Genomic DNA, 23,594 nt, shown 5'->3' with positions numbered 1-23,594 from the left:
GGAACGGGGCGGGAACGGCGGGACGCGGGGCCGGCGGAGGGCCCGGGGCGCGCCCTTGAGCGGCGGCTGAGCGTGCTTCGGGCGCAGAGAAGGAGGCTCCGGGGGAACTTCTCGCTCCACAACTCCCTGACAGGAGGCTGTAGCCGGGTGGGACTCGGCCTCTTCTCCCAGGCAAACAGCGGCAGGATGAGAGGATATGGCCTCGAGCTGCGCCAGAGGAGGTGTAGGTTGGGCATTAGGAAGAATTTCTTCACAGAAAGCGTGGTTTGACATTGGAATGGGCTGCCCAGGGAGGTGGTGGAGTCACCGTCCCTGGAGGTGTTTAAGGAAAGACCGGACGTGCCACTCACTCAGTGCCGGGGTCTGACTGACACCGCGGTGTTGGGTCACGGGTTGGACTCGATGACCTCTGAGGTCTTTTCCAACCTGATTGATTCTGTGATTCTGTTAAGTATATCTGATTTTGGAGTGTACCATGAGTTAAAGCATCTCCACCCATGGCTTTCCATCCCGGGTTCATGGCCACATTCAGTGCTGGGGAGGTGCCGTGCTGGTGCAGCGCCCCTGGCAAGCACACAGGTGCCAGGGGCCAAGCGTCGCTCCTGAGCTAGGCTGTGATTTCCCTCTTTGTCAAATATTTTCCCTAATTTTGTCTGCAGACACTTCCCAGCAGTGCTTTGGCTTCCCTCTGCACTGTGGTGACACCCAGTTATGGTAGAAACCCCCTGCATGCCATAAATACCCCCAGCACCCTCCAGGTAAATCACCACCCTGGTTTTTACCTTCTCATTTTTCTAAAATCAGCTCTATATGGCCTTTCAATATATGCTTGTATGTAAAATCATATGTAATACATCACTGAATCCTTATATCCACAGAGAGTCAAACTGCAGACCACACCAGTGCCCTGTTACCATGAGGAGAGAGGTGTGGGAATTGGCAGGGTGCTGCTGAATTCCAGTTTCAAGGGGTGGATGGGTGCAGCCTTGCCTGAGATGGGCAGGGTGGTCTTCATCTCTGCTGGCTGAAGCTCCCTGTAAGTTCTCTGGGATAAACCAGGCAACCCCCAGGATGAGCCAGTCCATTTGGGGGTGGGATGGCTCACCTCTGCATCTGCCAGTTTCTTGGCTTTTAAGAAAACCAAAAATGCAAAGACCCTGTGAATTTTACATCCCAATCCACTGGACCTGGGAGCATCCCTTTTCATTTTGTACTACTAGACAGTACAGGGCTCACTGCATTCTACCTTCTTGACATCAGGGAAGATGCTCCTCTTTCTGCCCCGAATCCACCAGGAAAAAGTCCTGGATTCACTCCAGAACTTCAGCAAAATCCTGATCCTTTTCTCTAGACAGTGGTGGGACCTTGCTGTTACCTTAAATGCAAGAGCAGCCCCACTTGCATTAAGGGGTGCATAAGGCATAACTTACAGGGTAATGAGCAGAGAGAACTTTTTATCTGCCAGCAATAAAACTAATTCCAGTGACCTGTCTCACTGTGGTGGAACCAGGGGAAAGCCCTCCCTCCTTCACTGCGTTTTATGGAAGGAGGGGAACAGTCAAGACTGAGCACTGATGGTGTCAGTCAGTGTCACTGAGGGTGGGGGTAACCAGAACCAATCCGTCCAAAACCAGCAAAGTTTGGTAAAGCTCTTGAGCTCGATTAAACTCAGGGAGAGGTTTATCTCACAGGACACGGGCAAGCTGCTCGTGCAGCCTCCTGGTGCTGCTCCCGAAATGCCAGCCGGGGATGCGCAGGGAGCAGTGTCCTGGCAGCCCATCCACCTGCACCAACATTTCGGGTTAAGTAGACACAGGAACACCAAAGAGAGGTCTAAATGCCCCAAATGAAAAAGAAGCTTTTGCTTCCCCTGTGCATGATGTCACCACCTCAGCCAGGGCATTCAGCATCTTCCAGGAACATGGGGCTGCATCACAAAGGAACAATGGGATAGAGGCACCGAACCCAAACTACTGCCTGGTTTTATGCCTCATAAATAAGCTGCCTCATAAATAAGCCTCGTAAATTAAATAAATAAATGCATTAGTTGTGATTTCCTTTGGTTTCATCAACCGAGAAGCTTACACCAGTGTAAGATGCTGCCAAAAGTACTGGTCCTGTCCCCCCCTTACTTGAACCCTTCTCCCCATTCCAGTTTTGGCTCAGCACTGGCAGTTTTTGGCTGGGAGAGTTGTCTTTTGGATGGGCTCATTCCTGGCTTGCAAGTGGCCGGTGACAAGGGGAGGTCGTAAAGCCCTTCTGAATACCCAGCATCACCCTTTCATCTCATTTATTTCTTCCTTAGCTCTCCTTATTAAGTTTCCCACTGAGGACATTTATTTTTCCTCTCTCCTCTGTTTTTCATCCACTTCATTTATTGCCTATGAACTGACTTGTTTGAGCTGAGCAGGGTCAGCAGATAATGAAAATCTGGGTGTTTATGGGGAAAAGACAGTGCAAATGCCAAGGAAGTATGGTTGTGAGGCAGTTGGAAAGCCAAGGTGTGAACATTTTAATTTACTGTCTAGGGAAGAATTAAAAAAAATTTGTTGTTGATGTCCAGATAGTATAAATAGTAACACAACTGCTTTATGGCCATTTCTTTGTCAATTATATATATTTAATAGTAATATATACTATAAATAGACATGTATGTATAATACACATATGATATCAGTACATAGTACATATACATAATATACAATATTGTGACATGTATATGTGTAATAATAAATATGTAATAATATGCATCTATATAATATGTATAAATGATTTCTATCTCTTATGTCTATTATATACATATATTTTTCTATATTATATAAATACATATTTACAACTTTATCTACAATATAAGTCCAGGAATTTATATTACATGCATATAATTTCAGATGCATCCAGGCATCCAGCAAAGTAGACATGATGCACACATGGATCCCCAAGGATGTCTGTGCGTGTATATAATATAAATATTTATTACTTATAGATTTATATATTTTTAATATATTTATATACATTTATATTATGGATGTATGTATTTACACAGTCTGTAAAACCTGTATAATATATATAGTTATATATTGTCATTTTTCTTTCCATTTTTTCTTTTTTAAATCTGAATTTTGGCCGAAAAAGACAGTGAGTGACTGGCAGCTGTAAAAGGCCACCTCTGGGCCCCCTTGGGTGGGGCACACGGGCCACGGTGCACCTGAGCTCCGCCGCCTCCTGTTTGCCCAGCGAGTGCAGCAGCCGCCCGACGCATTCCCGGTGGCTCAAGGAGCTTTGTTTCCTGACCAACACCCACCTGCAGTATTTCCCAGACGAGTGGAGGCTCATCAGCGAGCACCATCGCTCCCACTCCCTCTTCTCCTTCCAGCTGCCCCTGTGGGCTGGGGAGCAGCCGAGTTCAAGCAATCCGTGCTCGGCCATCAGCCGGGGAGGACGTAAAGCATTAACGAGTTCAATAGCACCAAACAGATCACAGGTTTCAAAGTGCATCGTTAAAAAATATCCCTGCGGCACCAGTCTGTGATACCCCAGGGCTTCAACGTGGGGTGCAGAAACCTGTGCCTGCCTTCTTCTGAAATCCTTCCCAAGTGTTTAAAAAGGTATAACAATCCACTTTTTTTTTTTCTTCTTTTTTTTTTTTTAACAGAGTCCTCCCTGCCCTTGCCGTGCTCACACAGCCATTGTTCAACTCCACCTGCTTCAATGCTGGAACAAAATAAAATTAAATTCTTAAATTAAGGTAATATCTCCAATTCTATGCCTTTTTCTCGCTGTCTCTCTGTCTCTCCTGTCTTTTCCATGTTTAAAGCAAGGACACACAGCACACCTTTGGGGCAACAGCTGAAAGCCACAGCTGAATCAGAAATAAGCCTGGTTGCACCTAAAAAATCTCCTGTTAACAACCTCAGCGGGGACCATCTACAGGTTATGGGTGCTCCCCCTTGGAGCTGCAGCATTCTTGAATAGTAACTTATCCATCGAGGAGCACAACAGAGGCTGCAAGGGCAGGGTCTCCCGGTTTGGCGGGGGTTTGGTGGTGCTGGGAATGGCTGGAGCTGCTCAGGCCTCACAAGGGAATGGGGGTTATTTCGCCCACAGATAGACTGGAAAAAAGGTCTGGAATAATTCAGGGTCTATTTTTACCTCCCTTCTTGCAGGAATTTTGCAGCGCCTGGCGCCACGCCGGCACACAAACAGCGCGGGGCTGGGAGGGGGTGTTGGGAACAACGCAGCCCTCTCTGGTCTGGGGGTGCTGGGGGGAAGACAGCCAGGGAGGAAGGCAGGGTTTCTATAGGTCCTGTCCTGCCTGCTGCTTCTCTGCGTGCTGGAAGTCTTTGTACTGGTTTTTCACAGAAAACAAAACCCTCCTGACAAGCCCTTATGACAAACGACAGACGAGGCTTGTCCTTATCGCCACCCAGTTGTCACCCTTTCACATTTGCCCCTGGACCTACTCCCACCGCTATAATTAATGGCAAATCAGGTGTCAGTTTGCTCTGTTGGACACAGCTGTGGAAATTCTTGGCATGGTGCTCTTCCTTTCGGGGCTGGAAGCCAAGTGCTGGAGACATGGGAGAAAAACAGCTCATTACGCCTGCAGCGGGGCGAGAGCCTTCCCCTTCCTCCCCTGCAAGCCCAGGGCTGGATCCAGGACCTAGTTCAGACCCAGTGACCACTACTGGACATCTGTGTGCCCACCCAGCAATCCCAGGTGGGGAGAGCCTTGCAGTACCACACCAGGCTCATCTACCTTCCACCTTGCACTCGTGGTCAGGCAGGTTCCCTGCAGCCAGGAGCACGGTGGTGGACCTGGGAACGCTGGTGCTGCGGGCCTGCCGTGGGCCTGGAGGTCTGCAAGGGATGGGGCTCAGCCACTGGGTAATGAGCCTCCCTCATTGCCCCAATGAGGCTGACTGGGCTTGCTGACATCCAAGATTCCTAGCCCAGAGGATTAGGGACTAGCACTGCTGGTGACTTCTCCTGTGGGTTTGGGGAAACATCTCAGGAGGATTTTGGTGCCTGCCTGGTAGCTGGAGGCAAGGGGAGAGAGATGGTTTCCAGGTCACTCGACTTGGCCAAGCAAAGCATGAAGAGGTGTTTGACCAGACAGTAATTGAGTCTTAAAATGTTGGACATGAATAAAGAAAGGACATGCACTGGGGCATGGTGAACCTGGCAAGAAAAAACATCAAACAGGTGGGTTAGGAAGAAGACTAAAGGAGTTATTGTAATTTTTCTGGTTTCTCTACCAATAGACCATGGGGTTTTGTTAATAAGTCATAGATCTGCAGAAAAACAGAGGCCGGGCAGGAGCTCTGGAGCTGGGACCTCTGGAGGCTCCTCCTCCAACTCCTGCTGGATCAGGTTGCTCTGGGCCAAGGTTTTCATATCCCAAGAGAGATATTCCACAGCCTCACTGGGCTCCATTGTTGGATCACTCTCATGGAAAACACTTTTTTTTTGCTGATATCCAACTGCAATTTCTCTTCTTCCACCTTGTGCCCATTGCCCCTTGTGTAATCTCTGAGAAGAGCCTGGCTCCGTCTCTGCTCTGGCATTTGCCTTTGCTGGACTTGGTGAGGTTCGTGATGGACCATTTCTAGGGCTGTTATTGTCTGGTCTCCTCTCTGGATAGCTCCTGTTATTGATTATGGGGGAGGAATTTAAACTACTGACACATCTTAATACAAAATCCCAGATTATGACAACAGGGGATGTCTTCAAGCAGTTAAGAGACACATGCCTATATACACTAGTTTATGCTTCGTGCAACAAGATGCACAGAATTCTAGTTTTTATTTTGAAGTTTAATAGCAAGTTTTAAAGCAAGGTCAGTTTAAGGTAACATTAGAATCTGAATGAGAAGGGAAATACATGATATTCTCATGGAACTGAACAGCAGCAGAAGTTTAAGGTGAAAGAGAAGGTTAACCCTTAGTTATAGGGTGATTTAACCACAAATTAGAACGGTTAATTTATCTGCGCTGAAAATGTCCATCTCCTATCCCCACCCATCACAAAAATAATTTGGTTGCATACTTACTTAACAACTCCCTCTGTATCTATTTCTTCCACCTGCAATTCTGTATTAACCACGTGCTATCAAATATAATGAAGAAAAAACAAGAACAAAACAAAATCCGAGCTTCCTTCTAATGGCTACCGAGTTTATTAACACACACACATTAATCCCTGAGGCAAACAAGGAACAGAAATGCACAGGAAAGACCTACTGGCATCGTTCAATGCTCTGTTTGTTCAGCAGCCCTTCCCTTCCATGTCCTGGGACCATGCCCAGGCTTCTGCAGCAGCCCCAGCTTTGCAAAACTGTCTTCCCACCAATGTCCCCTCCAGAGAGATGACTTTTTTCCCCTGTTCACCACATTTCTGAGTATTTTTTCTTGCAGTTACCCAACCAGTTGGTTTCTGAGGGAAAACAAAATCTATGCTCACAAGCCCACATGCAGCAGCACAAGGGAGTTTGTCCCAGAGAGGGAATGGTGCTCTTCAGCCAAGTCCTCATCCTGCAAAACCTGCAAAACCAAGCAGAAGACCAACCCCAGTGTGTCCACATGATCCTTTTCCCCCCCTGAACGGCATAAAAAAAATTCATTTCCGTTTTATTTCTTGCAATGGTTGTGCCCCTTACTGGCAGACCACCAGCCTCCTTCCCTGGCACATGCAGTGTTTGTTACATGCACCACTACTGGAGTAAGGAACAAAATATCACCTGTTTTCATGCATAATAAAAACCTCTCAAGGCCACCAGATCTTTTCTGGGGCCATGGTTGAACTGGCAGAAGCCTATCCCTTGATGGCAGTGCTGCCAAGCACCCTGAGGGTGGATAAGCCCAAAGAGCCAGTGGTGAACTCCAGGTTTTCACGTCCTCAAGTGCTGCCTCTGAGGGAGCTGGCAAGAACAAATGGGAATCACTGCTTTGCTTTGCTTTGCATTAGTGGGCTGCAGGCTGGGGTGACAGGATTGGGAGGATCCAATGGAAAGCCACAACCGAAGCTGCTGCATCCCAAAATTTCATCGTCAACGTGAGGCTTCCTGACAGCCGAACGCCTCCCCACAGCTGCCTCTCATCGACACAACACGTGGTGTGAGTGCCGCCTTCCTGAGGTCACGCTGCAGTGCTTTCACACAGCAGGGATGAGGCATCCTTGTGGGATTTGGCAGGCTCTTGCTGGACCAAATTCAGGATGGCCTCAAGCCCGGAGCCGTGGCTCCATGAGGCTGTCCTGCCCCGGGGAGAAAACTGCAAAGAACATGTGGTCCTGTTGGGCCCCCCATGTCCCTTCAGGTGCTCATAGTTAGGGATATTTAGGAGGAAGGCAGGGAGTGCCAGCTGCTAACCCGTTTCAAGCCACAAAGTTATCAATGACTTGTTGCCTTCATTTTGGTTTAATTTTAGACCTGCTCATTTTGGGCACATTCTCTGAAAATACAGTCCATAATAGAAAGGAAAAGATCTTGTATTTATTGCTAGAAATGGACATGTTTTTCACCTCCTCCATGTTCTAGCCAAGTCATCCACTGCCAGGCAAGGTCCCTGGAGCCCCTTGGAAATGATCTCAAGGACTTCTGTGGTAGGACAGTGACTCCCCACAAAGCCTGCCCTGCGCTTCTACCCCTTCTCCAATGGAAATGGGTGGATTTCATCCCTTTAGTTCTTGCCTGCTGCACACTGGACTTCCCAGCCCCATCTCTGCTGAAACAACCTTTATCACAGATTCTCCTGCTTAGTAAATCCTCTTACTTAAGGCCATGTTTGCTTCCCTTCCTTAGTTAGAGACAAAAGACTTTAGCTGGAACCCCTGCTGAAATGTTTTCTTCATGCTACTAAATAGTCACGGAGAAGCCAGATGAAACATCAGAAAACAATTTATTTCTAGTGTCCACACCACTGCACATCAGTGTCCCTGCCCAGTGAGGGGGAGGGTTGGAACTTTAAGGTCCCTTCCAGTGTCAACTGTTCTTGGATTCTATGATATTGCCACCATAATCCCATTTTGGTGGCAAAGTCAGAATCTCAGATGCTTTTGGATGACCTCACAGCTGTTCAGGCTTTGCTGGTGGCAGCACAAATCCTCTTGGAGCACTATCAGCTGCCATCCTTTCCAACCAAGATGGGGGTGGAAGGGGTTGAAGTTTGCCCCCAACACTGTTCTTCGAATGTTGGATGATAAATCTGTTAATTGTGAAGCATGTTTAATGTTTTGTCAATTTCCAAGGACATGCTTACCCAAGTGCAACCCATGCCTTCAGTGAGGTCCTGAAGGCTTCCTGAGGGCAGCCATGGTCCATCCTGGTGGGCCAGGCTGTGGCAGCAGAGCAAACACCTGGAGAGGAGCAAGTGAGCAACCTCATGCCACAGAATGGGTCTCTTCTCCAAACCAAAGTCATCCAGGAGGTCTCCAGCAAAAATGGGTAGAAGTGAGGCACAGTTGCACCTTGAAACATCTTGAGAGGACACAGTGGCACCTCCCCAGAGAAGGGATTTTCCATTTCTTGATCAGAAATAGTAACTCCAAGGCTTGTGAGTCCCTGCCATGCTACTCTAGGCTGTCTGAGGCAGTGAGGGAGGGGATGACATCTACGCCCTGGTTGTCAGGCAGCATCATGTCCTGGGAGGGCATCAGCACTGCTGGAGGAGGCTCAGAGGGGAGTGGTGCATACTTGTCCCATTAATCGTTTGCCACACAGTGATGGTTCCTACAGCAGCAGAAGTGAGTGGTCCCAGTGCACATATTTTGGTTTTCTGAAGCACCTTTCTGAGCAGAGTGACTTTCTGCCTCACAGTGTGTGAGTAGGAGGCACTGAAACCCATCCAGGCACAGATGAGCCCTGTGCTACAGCCTGAGTCCTCCTGGTGGGGGAAGCTGCTCTCGGGCTGGTCTTACTCATCTGGCTGCAACAGACCTCTGGCAGCTTGTAGAAAGCCATCCACACCTCCATTACCCAAATTCATGAGTGCGTGTCCATGAGGAGGTCCTTACAGAGCTTGTAGGGGTAGCAGTGAGGGCTAAATCTCAAGGTCCTGGCTAAGCTTCTTACCCAGCAGTGAAATTGTGCCTTGAGTGCAGCCATGAAGGGTGAAACATTGCAAACATAAAGCCAGACCCTTCTGTCCTGGGTACATTTTCATAGAGGAGGTGTCCTAAAATTTTCAATCCTGGTCAAGTTTCCACTGGGGTTGGCACACAATGAGCCCCGAAGATCCTTGCCCAAAAACTCCCACAATGAGTAATTGCTAAGGGTCACTGCTCAGGACCTCAGAAATAGAGCTCAGGCTAGGAAAGGTCTCTGAATGACAAGATGAGGCCAGTGAGCAGCCTGAGCAAACAGCCTCATTCCAGCAGCAGAGAGAGCCACAGCTGCTGAAGGACAGGAGACCTGGGCTGCCTCCCCTGCCTTGGGCTATGCTTATTACCAGGAGCATGCAATGCCATGTGCTCCAAGAGCTGTATTTTGCCCCATCAACAACCCCTGAAAGCCAACAGCTTTTCCCATTCTGCAACTAGGTCCTGATCAAATTCCTCCAAAAATATTTAATGGTTGGATTCAATGACCTTAGAGACTCACTGATCTTTTCCAATCTGTGATTCTGTATGAAGGTGGGTGCTTCAAAGTCAGGCTTTTCTCCTCAGCTAAACCATACCTGACCTGTCCAGGAGCACTTTCCCTTTTTTCTCCCTAGTTTTTTTAAGCTCTGGGGTAGAACATGAGTGAGTTTTATCTTCTGCTATGTGTCTTTGCCGGAGAAATCCAGAAACAGCCAGAAATGTTTTACAAGCTTATCAAAGGCAATAACTGTTCTCTGCTTGAGTGAAGAGGCTTTCACAGGAGTTTGGCTGCACTGATGGGGAACTAGCTCCACAATACAGGCGTGGTCCCCGAGCTTTACCCGTAGCTGTGGGAAACGACCTCACATGCTGCCAAGTTCAGGCTGTGCAGAGACGGCGAAGGCACCACCGCATCGCAGGGTGCGAGGAGCCGGCGGGAGCAGGGGGCTCCCGCGGAATACAAATTCCACTGAGAAGCCAAATCCTGCAGCTTCAGCAGAAAAGTTTGGGAAACTGTTAGGAAGGGCACGCCACGGGAGCTGCGGTGTTGCCAGTTGGAAGCCGCAAATAAGGCAAGCAACGAGTTGATTTACTGTGATGGCCAGCATTCTGGGCCACACTCCGGTGTGTGGCGGGAGGGGACGATGCTGTCGGCTTTGTCAGCCACAGAGATTTGACCCAGTGCTGGGAGGCTGAAAGTGCTCTGCGTCTATTGTAGATACAGCTATATGTATAATATGGCCAAGCTAGCCTGAGCTTTGGCATCTCTAGTCCATGCTCCACCACACTGGGCTTTGAGACAGGGTTTGTCATTTCTGCCTCTTCGGGAAGTTTGGGACTGGAAAGAAAGTTTAAAAAAAAGACATTTTTTTCATGCAAAGGGGAATAGGCTGAAAAAATCAAGATCAGAAAGTCAAAAGGCCATGCAAGAGGCTAAACCGGCAGGTACTACCTCTCCAGGGGACGTGGCATTTTTGCTTGGTGCTGTTCCTGCTGAGCCTGGAGCTCAAGGGGCTGGTCCTCAGCTCGTGGCAGCTCTGCCCAGCCCAGCACAGGTGCCAGCTGTCCTCCTTGCCCTCTGTCCCAGTGTCAGCGCTGAGGTGGCTGTGCTCCAGCAGCTGCATGGCACCACCAAACCCTGCCTCCAGCTGCAGAGCCACCACCCTCCCTCGTCACAGCCACCTCTCCCTGCCCCCGGGTGGCTCCGACTTCCCGGGAATGCTGTGGGGTGCTGCGGTCTCCCAGCAGGCAAGAATCCGCATGCCAGACCCTTTGGAGAGCTCATCCCTGAGGGAGAAACGCCCCAAAAGCTGGCATGGCAAAGCAAGAGCTGGTTCAGGCAGCCTGCAGGGCTGTGGGAGCACCACCCTGTGCCCCTGCTTGCCTGGGGTCCCTCTTTTAGGGACTTCCCATGAGGAATGCAGTTATCCCAGCCAGTGATTACGGGCAGAGAATGCCTGCAGTCCCCACCACGCCCCAGCAGCCCCTCACAGCCCTAGGACCAAGGCTGCGCTGTCTGCCCTGCAGGGCTGGGCACAGCAGCACCCTTGCTGCTACAGACAATTTTTTACCTGCCCAGCAGCAGCACTACCTTGCAACAGGCATTAAAATCCTGACTTCTCAAGTGAATGACAGCTCCAGGATCGGGCTGTAGCTTCTTGGGTCTCCCCTACCGTGTGTTGGTTGCAACTCTGTGGGACAGTAGATTTCATCTGACTGTCTGGGAAGTGGGGACACAAAGCCACCGAGGTGGAAACACGACAGCTTGTCAGGAAATAAGCACAGGACTTTTTTCCGGAGATGGAAGTTTGATGAGATCAGCTCATGAATTCATCCAAAGGCACAGAGCAACTTCTGCATTTTTTAGAGTCCTGGAAGATTAGAAGCTCCCATAAACTTTAATGAGATACTTCTGCAAAACCATTAGTAGACGCTGTTGAAAAGCAAATTATAGCCATTTATGGGGACCTGAGAAACTCCCGCAGCTATTCACTCAACGAGAGCTGGCAAAGCAGCTTTCCTTTCAAATTTCATAGTCCCCTTTGTCAAGAACTTCTCCTTTCTCTTGTCAGGCTTTAATTAAATTTGCCCAGAATGGATACATTTTTCCTCCCAAGCCACTTGTCCAGGGGCCAGCCTGGAGCTGGATTCAGCCAGGCAGATCACCCGCTGCACTCCAGGCACCATAATTCCCTGGGGAAAACCACGGTCCTGAACAAACCCAGGCCTCACCTGATGTCTGAAAGGATGATGTACCAGGTGGCCTCCAGGAACCCCAAATGATGGGCAATTGGAACTTTTAAAGCTAATTTGGCAAGATTCCTGATCTGATCAGAAGAGAGGTGGATATGGCTTTTGAACATATCAAATGGCTTTTAATGCCTTTAATGAAACCTGGGGAGAGAGTAAATTTCTTAGCTGCTTGACTGACCTTTTTAAAAAAGGCACAATACATCTCAGCCTTTCCCAGAGAAGAGAGCAACTCCAGCATGTCACCCTTCACCTTCAAGATTTGTCTGCAGGGCTGTGTCATTACTGCAGCTAATTAGAGACTTCAAGCTGATTATGAGAATTGCAGTAAGTGGAGTTACAAAATCCCTGGGCCTGATACTCCTTAATACAAAAGCCACTTTACACTGACCCAGCCTTAAAATACCCTGTGATGATGCAAAGTGCTCTTAAAGCAATTGGGATCTCCACATGCATTCCGAGGGACTGGCACACATCGCAGACCACCAGCAGACGAGGCTGATGGGGCTCTCAAAGGCCCCATCTGCCCCCAGGGTGAAATGAAAGTGTCTTTCTGGTCAAAGGGAGTCAGGTCTTTCACCACAAACTAAAACAAAACAAAATATATTCAGCAACTACCTGAAGAGCTGACTGATATCGACCCAATAAAAGCAGAATAAAAATGTTGCTGAGTCCATTTGCAGGTACGTCTGGGGGTGTCTTAACCTTAAGAAGCCAGTAAAACTTCCCCTCTGAGTCGACTCTGACGAATTTGCATCATTGAACTCTCCCTAAACTTCAGATGTATTTTGAACTGGGTACAAACCTGGAAAGAAGAGCTCAAGTTTTCCATATTAGTGATACTGAGAAAGGAAAGGATCATCCTGTGTTGTTTTCAAATAACTCAAAGCAATAGATTGTCCACAGAACAACTGTTGAACCTAAAGTGCCAGGGATGCACCTGTGGCCTGGAAGTGACCATTTGGGTAACAAGGTGCCAGTGCATGGCCCTAACAGGGAAGAGCCACCCTCCTCACAACAGGGGGGATCCTACCAGCCCCAGCAGCCCCATCCTCACGCCTTGGGATCTCCCAGAAGCTGCCAGTGCTGTGTACCAGGGCAGAGGACTGCACACACGTGGCCACGATATTTGCAGAGAAAGGAAGCTGCAAGGGAAGCCTTATCTCTGGGCTAAGCACAGCTCCAAAAATATGACAGCATATCATGAGGCCCATGACCCCAGTCACCAGATGTAAGGTTACTGCCGTGGTGACATTTGGATTACAGCATCATCTATCACAGTGTTGAGTCAGCAAATAAATGCAGCCAATGGTTTACATTTCCCTGCCGATAAAATAATGCAGGAAAAGCATTTTGCTGCCAAGTGTGTGCCATCCAACCCCAGCCCCCCCTGGGCCCGTGGGGCAGGGAGGGAGGGAGGGAGGGAGCTGGGGTCTCTGAACATGCGGGAATGACACCTCTACTCACCCTGAGCACCTCGAGGTCCTGAGTACCAGCATCAGGGTGGCACAGGAGCTTACACAGAAGAGCCAAACTACTGCATTCCCTCCCACTCACTTCCCAGGGCAGATCAGCCCTGTCCTGTGCAGAGGCAGCTCTTGCCCCTTGGAAGTAACCTCTGATACATAAAGGAATGTGAAAATCCAGACAAACCAGTATCCCCAGCTGGCAGTATCGGGGACCTCGACCCTGATGGAATGGCTGGTGGAAACTGGGGCTCCATCTCCTTCAGACCGGGCGTCCTGCTCTTTCCAGCGCCAGCGCTTCGGGCAAGGGGAAACCTCCGTGGTCACCTTTGCTCAATGGCAGATAAAAATCTTAGGAAGGACTTTTCTCCTGCAGTGGGAGGTTCTGCTGGGGAATGGGTATGAGCTGTGGGATAACACAGTGCCAGCCCCACACCCAGTGGGTTAGTGGAGGAATGGGATCAGCCTCGCTCCCTACATAGGCAAAACCAGGGCTTTATTGATGCCAGGGCTTTCAAAGGAAAAATTATGGTTAAGTGGGATGAAGAGTTGAGAAGCAACCTGTTTTTGCATGGAGGGAAGAGATGCTTGTGTATAAATAAACACATTTATGTATGTGTACAAACATTTTCCAATTTAAATAAAAATACATGTTTACATGGCTTAACAATCTCATATTAAAACAAATAAAAAGATGTAAAGATTTCTTCATGTCCTGAAACCTTCCTGTTGCCCTCACCTGCCCAAATATTTGATCCAGAAGAAATGTTCCAGGAGAGAGAGACAGAGTACGCCAAAGGACAGGCACAGCTGGATCTTGGAACACTTTTGGATCATGTCCTGGTCACAGCCAATACAAAAGAAGCACGTTGACAGACCTTCCTGCAATCACTTTGGTGACCTGTAGTTTCCTACTTTCTCACATTCATCCCTCACTTTTCTTCCTAGGACTTCTGTCTGCAGATATTTCCCACTCTAAACCTAATTCTTCCCTAACCACTGTCTTCTGCCATGATGTTTTCTCCCGCTTTCCTTCTGTTTCCCTCGGGTAGCTCCATCCTTTTCAGCTGCAATGCCTCTTCCCTCTCTGTTCCCTCTGTACCAGCTAGAAGGATGATGGTCCTGAACCCCTTTCTTGTCCCAGATGGAGGAGGATCATTTTGGACCATGAACAGCTCAGGGAGCACTTCCAGGTTTGCTGTATCTTTGTAGGAAGGCTGTCCCTAGCAAGCTGGACCTCAACTCAGCTATCTACCCCTCTGCTTTATGAAGAGCAGTGTGTCTAAATTCAAATCCATGTTTTTCCCATACATGAGGTGCTCAGAGCCTGATCTGGGATTTCTTCTAAAATAAGGACCCAGCTGCTTCTTTCTGATCCAGCTCCTCTGAAGCTCAGGAGGGCTTAGATGGAGAGTCCTCATCAAACCAAATCCAGAGACATCCAGCCATGTGCGAGTTAGCAAGCAGAGAACACGGAAACAGAATTTAAATTATCAGGGCTGTACCTTCCACTGTTGTAAATCCTGCAGTTCTGCTGTGATTACGTCTGCAGCACGGGGAGTGGATCACTCATGACTTCAGCACAGCCCTTCAAAGCATCCCAGCCCACAGCTCGGCTGGTGACCTTCCTCCAGGGCAGCTGGGATGTGCCTGGGGGCTAAGGAATGAATGTGTTTACAACTTGCTCTTTGCGACTTGGCCCCCAGCACCAAAAAAACCATCTCAAATGCACGTTCCCAGCTTGGACAGGATGATTGTGGAGCTGTGTCTAACAAAAGCATGAGGAAAAGGAGCTGCAGAAATACTCTACAACAGCTTCTGGTTTCCCAAGGCGAGGCGATGCAAGCTGCCAGCTCCCCTTGACAAGAAAATGTCTTTGCAGGAGGAACCACTCCATCAACCCAATCTGGACCCAAAATTCCAGGAGGAAAAAGTCCAAAACCTCTACCCTGGACCCACAGGCTGTTTTTACACCAGCATATACTAACTCACACTGCAGAGGTGGCCAGGGATATTCCCAAATGATCACCCCTGTAGTTATGTCATACCACAGCCACGACAGTTTCAGCCAGGCCAACCCACCCTGTCCCAAACCATTCCCAGCACCCCTTCTAGCTCTGTGATGGGAAAAGGGGTGTCTGAGTAGAGAGGGCATCTTGCATAGGGAAGAGATCCCTGGTGCCTTTGGTGGGGGCACCTAAGGAGAAAGGCAGACATGGCTGGAACTGCCACAGAGAGAAACATGCTTTGAAAAGAGTCATCTGCAAGTGCCAAGGTGGAGCAGAAGCAAAGTGAGAAAAGAGGCGTTTTTCTCTCTGGCTCAATTGTACCTTTGCATTTGCTCTCACAAGTGCACCAGCACCCAGCTGAGCTGCCATGGAGGAGCCAGCACGGAGGAAAACCAAGCAAATCTCTTCTCCAATAAACCCTGTTCAGAGCAGAGCTGCCACTGTGAATGCATATAAATAATAGTAAACCAGCATGGGAAAAATATCTGTGGTTGCCAGGCAAATTAATGTCCCAGCATAAACAGCAAATATAAATTAGCTGAGGGTGCACACACAGGAACACAGCCTTTGTGGGGCCATGGGATGCTTCAGAGCTAAACACCAGGCAAGGCAGCAATACTTGTTGTTAGAAAAACTGGGCTGGGAATGAGGGGTTCTGGCATGGGAGGAGTTTAGCGGTGCATGGCTCCCATTAAATCTTTCCCACGTGTTTTAGGTGGAGCTGTAGCTAGCTGGGCTGCTCTGTACCTTTCTCTCAAGCATGTAATAAGGTAATGTCTTGTAATTCCTCATGCACAGCTTTCCACATCTTCCAGGTCAATCCAGCACTCCCGTTTTGCTCTCCTGGAGCAGGCTCTGGCTGTGTCCCCTGTGGTGTTTTGAGGCCAGGCTGGTCCCATGAGGAGATGGTTAAAAGGCACCAGAAATAGCAGGGGCTGTTGAAAAGGCAGCTCTGTGCTGGGAAGGCTGCAGACGGACTTCAGGAAGGGAGGGAAAGCTCCATTACAATCCTGGCATTGATGGTCCCTCCTGCTGAGTGCTCCTTTCATAGCTGGCTGCAGAGAAGGGAGACAGGGAAGGCTTACTGAGCCATCCCACATCCCAGTCCCACCAGCTCCTGTGGCATTGGTCTTCTTGTACCCCTTTCAGGTGGGGAGGAGAAGACAATTCTGCTTTTTTTCCCCCTTAAAAATACATCCTTGTTGGACTCAGCAGCGTGCTAGGACTTCAGTGGAATATTTTCAGTGGCTGTGAGTTGTCCTGTGGTTAAATAACAAACACAGCAGTAAAACACCAGTACATTTTCCTAGTGGAGGAGACAGAGCATCTATTGTCATCAGTCCTTAAGAAGTGCTATTCTTATTTGTGGTCCCTGACCTCCTTTGTTATCCAATTGTCTGTTCCCCAAATGCTTTGTTGGGAGCAGATGCCAAATATGTGCCATTAATTCTTACCATATATTGTTCTTTTGATATTCCGCAGTTGCTGTCAATGAAATGAGAAGTGGAAATTAGCTGGCCAATGCTATTCAGCTAAAGAGATTTCATTTCCTAATCCTCTGAAGAAGGGTATAAGCAGGCGACTGTACTCATAAGAGCAACATTTGGACTGAAGCTGTAAAAGTGGATCCTTCCTAATTAATTCTGTGCCTAAGTGTTAAATGGAAAAATGCACGGAAGAAATTGAACACCAAGAGGAATTTAAGTTTTAAAATGCTGCGATGATTAAAACTCTACATTGCCTCCCTGAATTGTACAATCATAGAATATCCTGTGTTGGAAGGAACCCACAAGGACCAAGGAGTCCAATGCTTCCTTCCAATAATTCTAACAGGAATTTTTCTGTAAAATACAATTTTTTTCTGAGACTGACTTGTAAATTTGGACTTTAATGAGACCCACTACAGGATTCACCATTTTCATGGGAAATTATGGGGCTAGGCATGTCTGGACTTTAAAGTACCCACAGAAAACTGCAAGGAACGCTAACCAAAATCTACTCCACAGGGGCACACATCCAGCTGGTATTAAAGAACTGTGTGCTGCTACCAAGGGGCAGCAATCCCTGATGAAGCAAATAAACCCATCTGTAGTGTCCTGCATCCCAGTTCAATGACAGCACACGTGTTTGACTATGCAGAGACAGAATTTGGCATTTCACTACCATCACATGGAAAACAACTTTAGTATGATAATTGTGTTGATGCCAAATCCAGACAGAGGGTGACTTGTGTTTAATTTTCCCAGTATAACTCAGCAAACTTCTATCCACGAGGCTCCACATGACTTTTTTCATTAAGCTGTACAGCATGTACCAAGCCCCCTGTCTTTAAGGTGACATTTCAAACCCCTGTGGAGGAGGGACAGTTGTCAGGGCTGTGATTAAAATAGATCCTTGTTTGTTGGCGTGATTTTTCCTCAGCTCCCGGGAGATGTGGCAGTGAGCCCTGCCACCTCTCCCAAAATGAGAGATGACCCAGATGGAGGCACATATAACATCCTGCTGCATGCTCTCTTCCAACCTGCCCTTGTTTGCACTCACTATTTGGGCTGGTGATCACCTGCAATCGCCTTTCCACCTTTTCATTGCACAGGAAGCAGGCAGGAGTGTCCGGCAGGTTGGCACAGCCCTTCCACCTGCCGCGGGCAAACCCAAAGACCTGGTACCACACAAGGCCAAGTGCAGTGGTTTCATGGGAGCACCAAGAGCAATAATTCAAGGTCCTAAGGGTGCATTTGTTTGTGTTTACGCAGTTCAATGTCTTTTGGAGGACTGCAAGGATTTGTAGGGAACCTCAGAGGCTGACGTCCCACAGCGTGTCCATTACTTGGCGCAGCCCTGGTGGTGAACTCAGCTATAAATAGAGCTGAGCCTCCAAGGCTGAGCCCACTTAAGCTGCTCTAATGCAACACCTGCTAATCACTGGCCCCGGGGTGAGACAGGCATGTGGAGCTGCCCTGCCAGAGTGGGTTCCCAGAACTAATGCTGGAAGACAAACCATTTTCCAACGTCACTTTTTCAAACAGAATGAAAGGGATGAGGCGGAGCAGCTGTGGCATTTGTCACATTGGACACTGAGACCTTGAAGATGCTCACATGCTGGCAGAGGCAAGGCAGAGAAGACAGGAATTTTGCAGGGGAAAATGAGGCAAAACGATTTAGTGACTCTCAACCATCTTCTTGAAAAAGCTCTATAAGAAACTCCAGCTATTTGCTGAATTAGAGCTGGAAAAACAATGTAAATTCCCTTAAAGCAACAATCCAGGATGTGTCCCACACTGTGGAGTGGATTGCTCCTGCGCTATAAACTTAAAGGACAGACTTTGTTGCCACCCTTCTCCATAGATGCTTTTTCACCAAATCTCACTTTGACTTTGGTCAGCTCCTGACAGGGATGTGACATCTACCATTGTCCAGACCTCCTCAGCTTGCAGTTGCCCAAGTGTCTCAAATCTCCTCTTTTTTATCTCGTCATGTATCCCCATTGGGTCAACAGCTTCCTTGGAGAACAAGCTATAAAAATACCATCTCCTTTCTAACATTATGTCTTCCACCTGTCACCCACTCCTTTTCTAAATCCTCAAAAGTCAGGACCAGTATTTTTGGCTGAGGTGGCAGCAGACAAGACCCGTGACTCCGTCACACGTCTCCTCTGAAGGTGAGAGCTGACGAGGGCTGGGCAAATGCCAGCGCTGGAAACCAAGGTTGGCTCAGCCCCAGCTGATCTGCCTGTCCCAGATGGCCATGGATGACTACGTCTGCCCATCACCTGGCAGCCCTGCAGAGTGGAAGGCCAGGTGAAATAAACACAAATCAGCTTAAATATTGCTTTAGAAATTCATTAGGTAGTTAGGAAGAGTGGGTTTTTTGATTTTTGCAACCAGGGAAATTCCTGGTTTTTCTTCAAATCCAGCTCATTATAAAGTGGGACAACAGCAGAGAAAGCAAAACTCACTTTTGTTAGTGATTTTTCTAGGAACAGCAGCTCCCAGATTAACTGAGTTTCTGTTATCAAAGGGACTTTGATAAGTTTAAGGTTTCATTCTGAGTGGCACCAGGGCAGTGTGTGTACACTGTGAACAGAGGACGCGCTCCCCAGCTCCGGCTTGTGCCAGAGGGCTGGAAAACTCCCGGTGATTAAATATTAACATTTATTGCAGTGCCTCCACTTTGTTCTAGATCCAAAGCAAGCTCTTTCTCCCAGGAATGTGGTGGTTGTGGTGAGCTGAGCAATGTGGGAGCTCAGTTATTATACACGGTACTGATCACGAATAAAACCTTCAGTGGGGCTGAATCCATCCTACCATTTTGGGTGGGGTCATTAGCTACAGAAATAACATAACAACATCTAATCTACCCTTGCAGCTCTGATTTAACCTTGAGATTGGTTTGTATGCTTTTTTTAATTACAGTTCTCTTCTGTCTGCTCTCTGGCTGCTTGGGAAAAGTTGTTATGTGTCTTTGAATGAAACTCTCCAGGCAGAGAGACCCAAACCATTCCTTTCTCCCGAGCTGGCGTGATTTCCCTTAGAACTCTTACAAAGTGCTTCATTGGAGCATCACTTCCAGTTTTATGTATAGCAAATAAAATCTGGGTTCACCTGTGAAATGGTCACTTCTTAAATGATGCAAATTTGGAATCAAGTCATAAAAAACAGGAGAAAGCCACATAAAAAGGAAGGGCTGGTAGATACTGGATGCATTCATAGTTAAGGCCTTTCTATCTTATGATCTTCTTCTCATTCCTCTGCTCTGATGAAAATTGATGACCACTTCAAGTGCTCCAATGTAGTGGCAATTATACAGCTACAAAGAGAGAGGATGTTAAAATAATTATTGAGGGAAAACAAGCAGAGCAGGATTGTGCAAATTCACCTCACAACCCTGTTATATCTTCCATGGCGTGACAAGACAGAGGTGGGGATGGTGTGGAGTAATAATTTGCTTTGTCCTTTCCCCCCTCATGTAAATGTAATAAATCTCTGAAAAACCTGTGCTCATGTGTAAAATCTAACACAAATGTGTTCACCCCAGGGAGTCTGGAAGGGAAACAGTGGTTTGGCCAGAGTTTGTATTTATGCTATTGATTCTGTCAAAGCTGCATAAATGGAAGAGAAGCCTTTCAGTCTGAGTACCAAAGTGCAGCCTCCGTTTGATATAATGAGCACACGTTTTCTGGAACTGTGGTACCCTGGGAGCTGCCTCCTTCCCAGACTTCTGGCAGGTCAGCTCATGGGCTCGGATGACCCTGCCTAAAGGATGGTGGCCTGAAAGGCATTGCAACATTGTGCTTTTGTGTACCCAGTGTACCTACCACAGCAGGATATGAGTCAGGAGAGAAGGTGAGGCACGTCCTGATTGCTCCACGTTAGTTAGGTGTTCAAGAGCATGATCTGCCTTAGAAAAGCAAGGGTAGAATATCACATGGGAACAGCATGGATGGCTTGAAGCTACTTTCTCCAGCTCAGACTCTTGCCTCTTCCTGCATTGTCTTTTTGCTGCAGGTGGGGGTTTGGCTGGGTTTCCAAGCAAGCCACAGCCCCGGGGTTGCTGCAGGACACACCAGGCATTCATGTCTCAGAGAAGGATCCAGCTGGCATCTGCTGACCTCCAGCGCCTCTGCACACCTGGATGGAACTGGCCATTAGATACTGCTGGCTGGCTGCTGAAACTGTGCCCAAAAATGGAAGAAATGCCTGTCCCCTGCCCCTCCAGACTCTCACCTTGAGCTGTGCTGGACCCCTGCTAGGTCCAGAGGAGGACCTCGCTGCAGAAAGGGCTGTGTGGGAATAAGGACAAGAGCCTTCTCCAGCACAGAGGGTCCCTACAGACCCCAGGTGCTCCTTACTGAACCAAAAGAGCTGGCTCAGTGGGGATGAAAGGAACATCCTCTTTCATAGAATTTTGGGAAAGTTTCGTAAGCCCTGCCCCAACTCTGTGTCATTTCCAAGTGCAGGCTCTCCTGCTGTCACTGCCTCAGTCTTGCTTTTTAACCTGCACAATTTCCTCCTCAGCCTGCCCTGCAATCTCCATTGCTGGCTTTTGCCCAGACTCCTCCATGTGAGTGTCGATTGGAGTTGTCCAAGCAACACTTTTCCCTCTGTCTCTGCTCCCGTGCTGTGACTCCAGTGAGGCAAGGCACTACAACCCAGCCCCCCAGCCATGCTGGCTGCCATCTGCACCCTACTTCTTTCCTGGCTGATCTCGTTTGCCTTGCCAGCGCCCAAACAAACACAGCGGAGGCACTGCACGACAGGGACATTTCCCCTGCCACGTGCTCCCGCAGCTGTCTCCTTGTGGCCTTTGCTGGGGCTTGGTGGCCACCAGCCTCCCTCAGAGGTGTGCTGGGTGTGATGCCACTGCTGCTCATCTCACACCTGCCGGGTGGGTCATAAGTGGGCCAGGTCATAAGAGGGACATCATCCACCTGACACCTCCACATTCTGACCTCTTGTCTGTCCTACTTCCATCTCCCACTAGCACCTTGTATCCCATCTCATCGTCTGCTTTCTCCTTACCACAGGGCTAATTCATCCTCCTCCTCCATTCCCCTAAATTCTCTCTATTTCTGTCCATATTCCCCTTCTCCCAGATTTGGTAGCTTTTGGGATTATCCCTCAGACCAGCGTGGGTCTCTTCTGGCTCCTCTCATTTGTGCTTAATCAGCTCCTCCTAAGCTGAAGTGATGTCCTCATCCTCCTGGCCAGGTTGTCTTTCTAACAGTGTCACATATTTCTTTTCTGTGTCACCTCTCTTTGGGGTTCAGCTAGTGTTTTTGTGAGCTTCAGTCACTGGTTTCTTTGAACCATCTACTTGTTTTCTCCCATCTCTTGAAATCCACACTGCTAATTGCTGTTTCTGACTAGCTTCCTTCACTTTGCTTTCAAGAAGTTTGTTAACCTGTGCTACAGCCAAAAGCATGCCTTCTGTTGAGACAAAAACCAGGGAATTAATGAGCTCACACACACAAGGTTATTCTTATCACATTCTAAGATGGGGGGGAAAAAAGAACAGACCTTTTATCTGGAGTAAATGAAAGAGGATCAATGCAAAAAGACACGATGCAAGAAGAAAAGGAAGGGTGCTACAACCAAAAATGGGGGGTGTCATTACAGATAAGTTGTTTGGACAGTACAGTGTTACCTACTGGAAAGGCGAAAAGTATCTTAAGACAAAGCTCATGAACTAACCAGGGGAAGATAAAAACTCGTCATGATGAAAAATACCAGGTGCTATCAATAGCATATAATGGACTGAAAAATACGTGGGAAAAGCAACATTGATTTTGTGTCTGGCCCCGCTTTTATCAAGGTCCATAACCAAACCCAGTCAAAATCAATAGCAGAAGTGGCTGGGAAACCACAGGGCAGGTTTGATCAGGTTGCATCTCTATGGCTTTGATTTTCAGGTTTTGAGTCACTCAAACTGCATTTCTTGACCTTTTTCAGTTCGACACTCTTAAAAAATATATCCAGGAGTCCCTTTGTGCCGTGACACCCCAATGTTTGCCTTGCCAGTGAAATAAAAAAAAAACAAACAAAAAACAAGACAAACATTGAGTAATCATTTATTTTTTTTTACAGCTCCTTTTTATTTAGTTGTTTGCCTGAGGATGTACGTGATTTGGGTTTTTGTACTCACTTCCCTGACCTTTCCCTCCTGCTTCCCAGCAGTGCTGCCACAATCTCAGGCAGAGGAGCACCACGTAGGAGCCACGTGAGTCAGGTCACAGATTATTTGCTCAGGTATCACTCCCTTTGCCAAGAGACATTTTACCCCTGGGTAGGTGTGGGCTTCATCACCTGCTCTGTGAACACACCATGAACCAGGTGACTCATGACATGAAAGAAGTGTTTGCAGTAAGAGTTGGGAACGTGGCAGCCCTTCTCTCATGGATGAAGTGTTTGGGGATTTTATGACTCGTACTTTTCACAGTAAGGAAAACTTTGCAGGCAATATTTCTGACCATTTTTCCCCCTGTAGAATTCAAGCAGTTTTTCCATGATTATCTGTGTTGATGAATGTGTCAAGGGAACACATCTCTGGGATGTTTCAAGAGGGGCAAGTGTCAACTCCCAGAGGTTTGGCAGTGTCACTGGTAGCCGGGCATTTGGAAGAGGAGCTGCAATAACCCCTTGGCTGTGGAGTACCTCCCCACAGCTGATACGGGACAGCAGTAAATTTGTGTGCCCCCTTCAGCTCCCTGTATTCCCTGTCAGCAATTTCCATGCCAAGAGCTAAGATAAGCCCACTTATCCTGTGGCCAAGGTCATTACCCGGGTTACAAGACCAG

The 23,594-nt window shown here is 48.1% G+C and overlaps 1 long non-coding RNA gene across 3 annotated transcripts; it reads left to right on the top strand.

The window, feature by feature from the left end:
• The first annotated feature begins 10 nt into the window (after nucleotides 1-10).
• LOC121668726 lies at nucleotides 11-3,744 on the top strand. 3 transcript variants are annotated; one of them, XR_006017539.1, is made up of 3 exons: nucleotides 11-223; nucleotides 660-1,036; nucleotides 3,653-3,744. It is a non-coding gene; the product is annotated as an uncharacterized LOC121668726 (long non-coding RNA). The 3 variants fall into 3 exon arrangements; XR_006017541.1 differs by having other exon boundaries at nucleotides 11-758; nucleotides 879-1,036; XR_006017540.1 differs by having other exon boundaries at nucleotides 11-758.
• The last annotated feature ends 19,850 nt before the right edge of the window (nucleotides 3,745-23,594 follow it).

This window comes from Corvus kubaryi, unplaced genomic scaffold (assembly GCF_017639235.1).
Source record: "Corvus kubaryi isolate FWS band 111438036 unplaced genomic scaffold, C.kubaryi_AGA036_p1.0 37386, whole genome shotgun sequence".
NCBI classification, from domain to species: domain Eukaryota; kingdom Metazoa; phylum Chordata; class Aves; order Passeriformes; family Corvidae; genus Corvus; species Corvus kubaryi.
The sequence above is the reverse complement of the archived record's forward strand: the minus strand, read 5'-3'. Positions and strand labels throughout refer to the sequence as shown.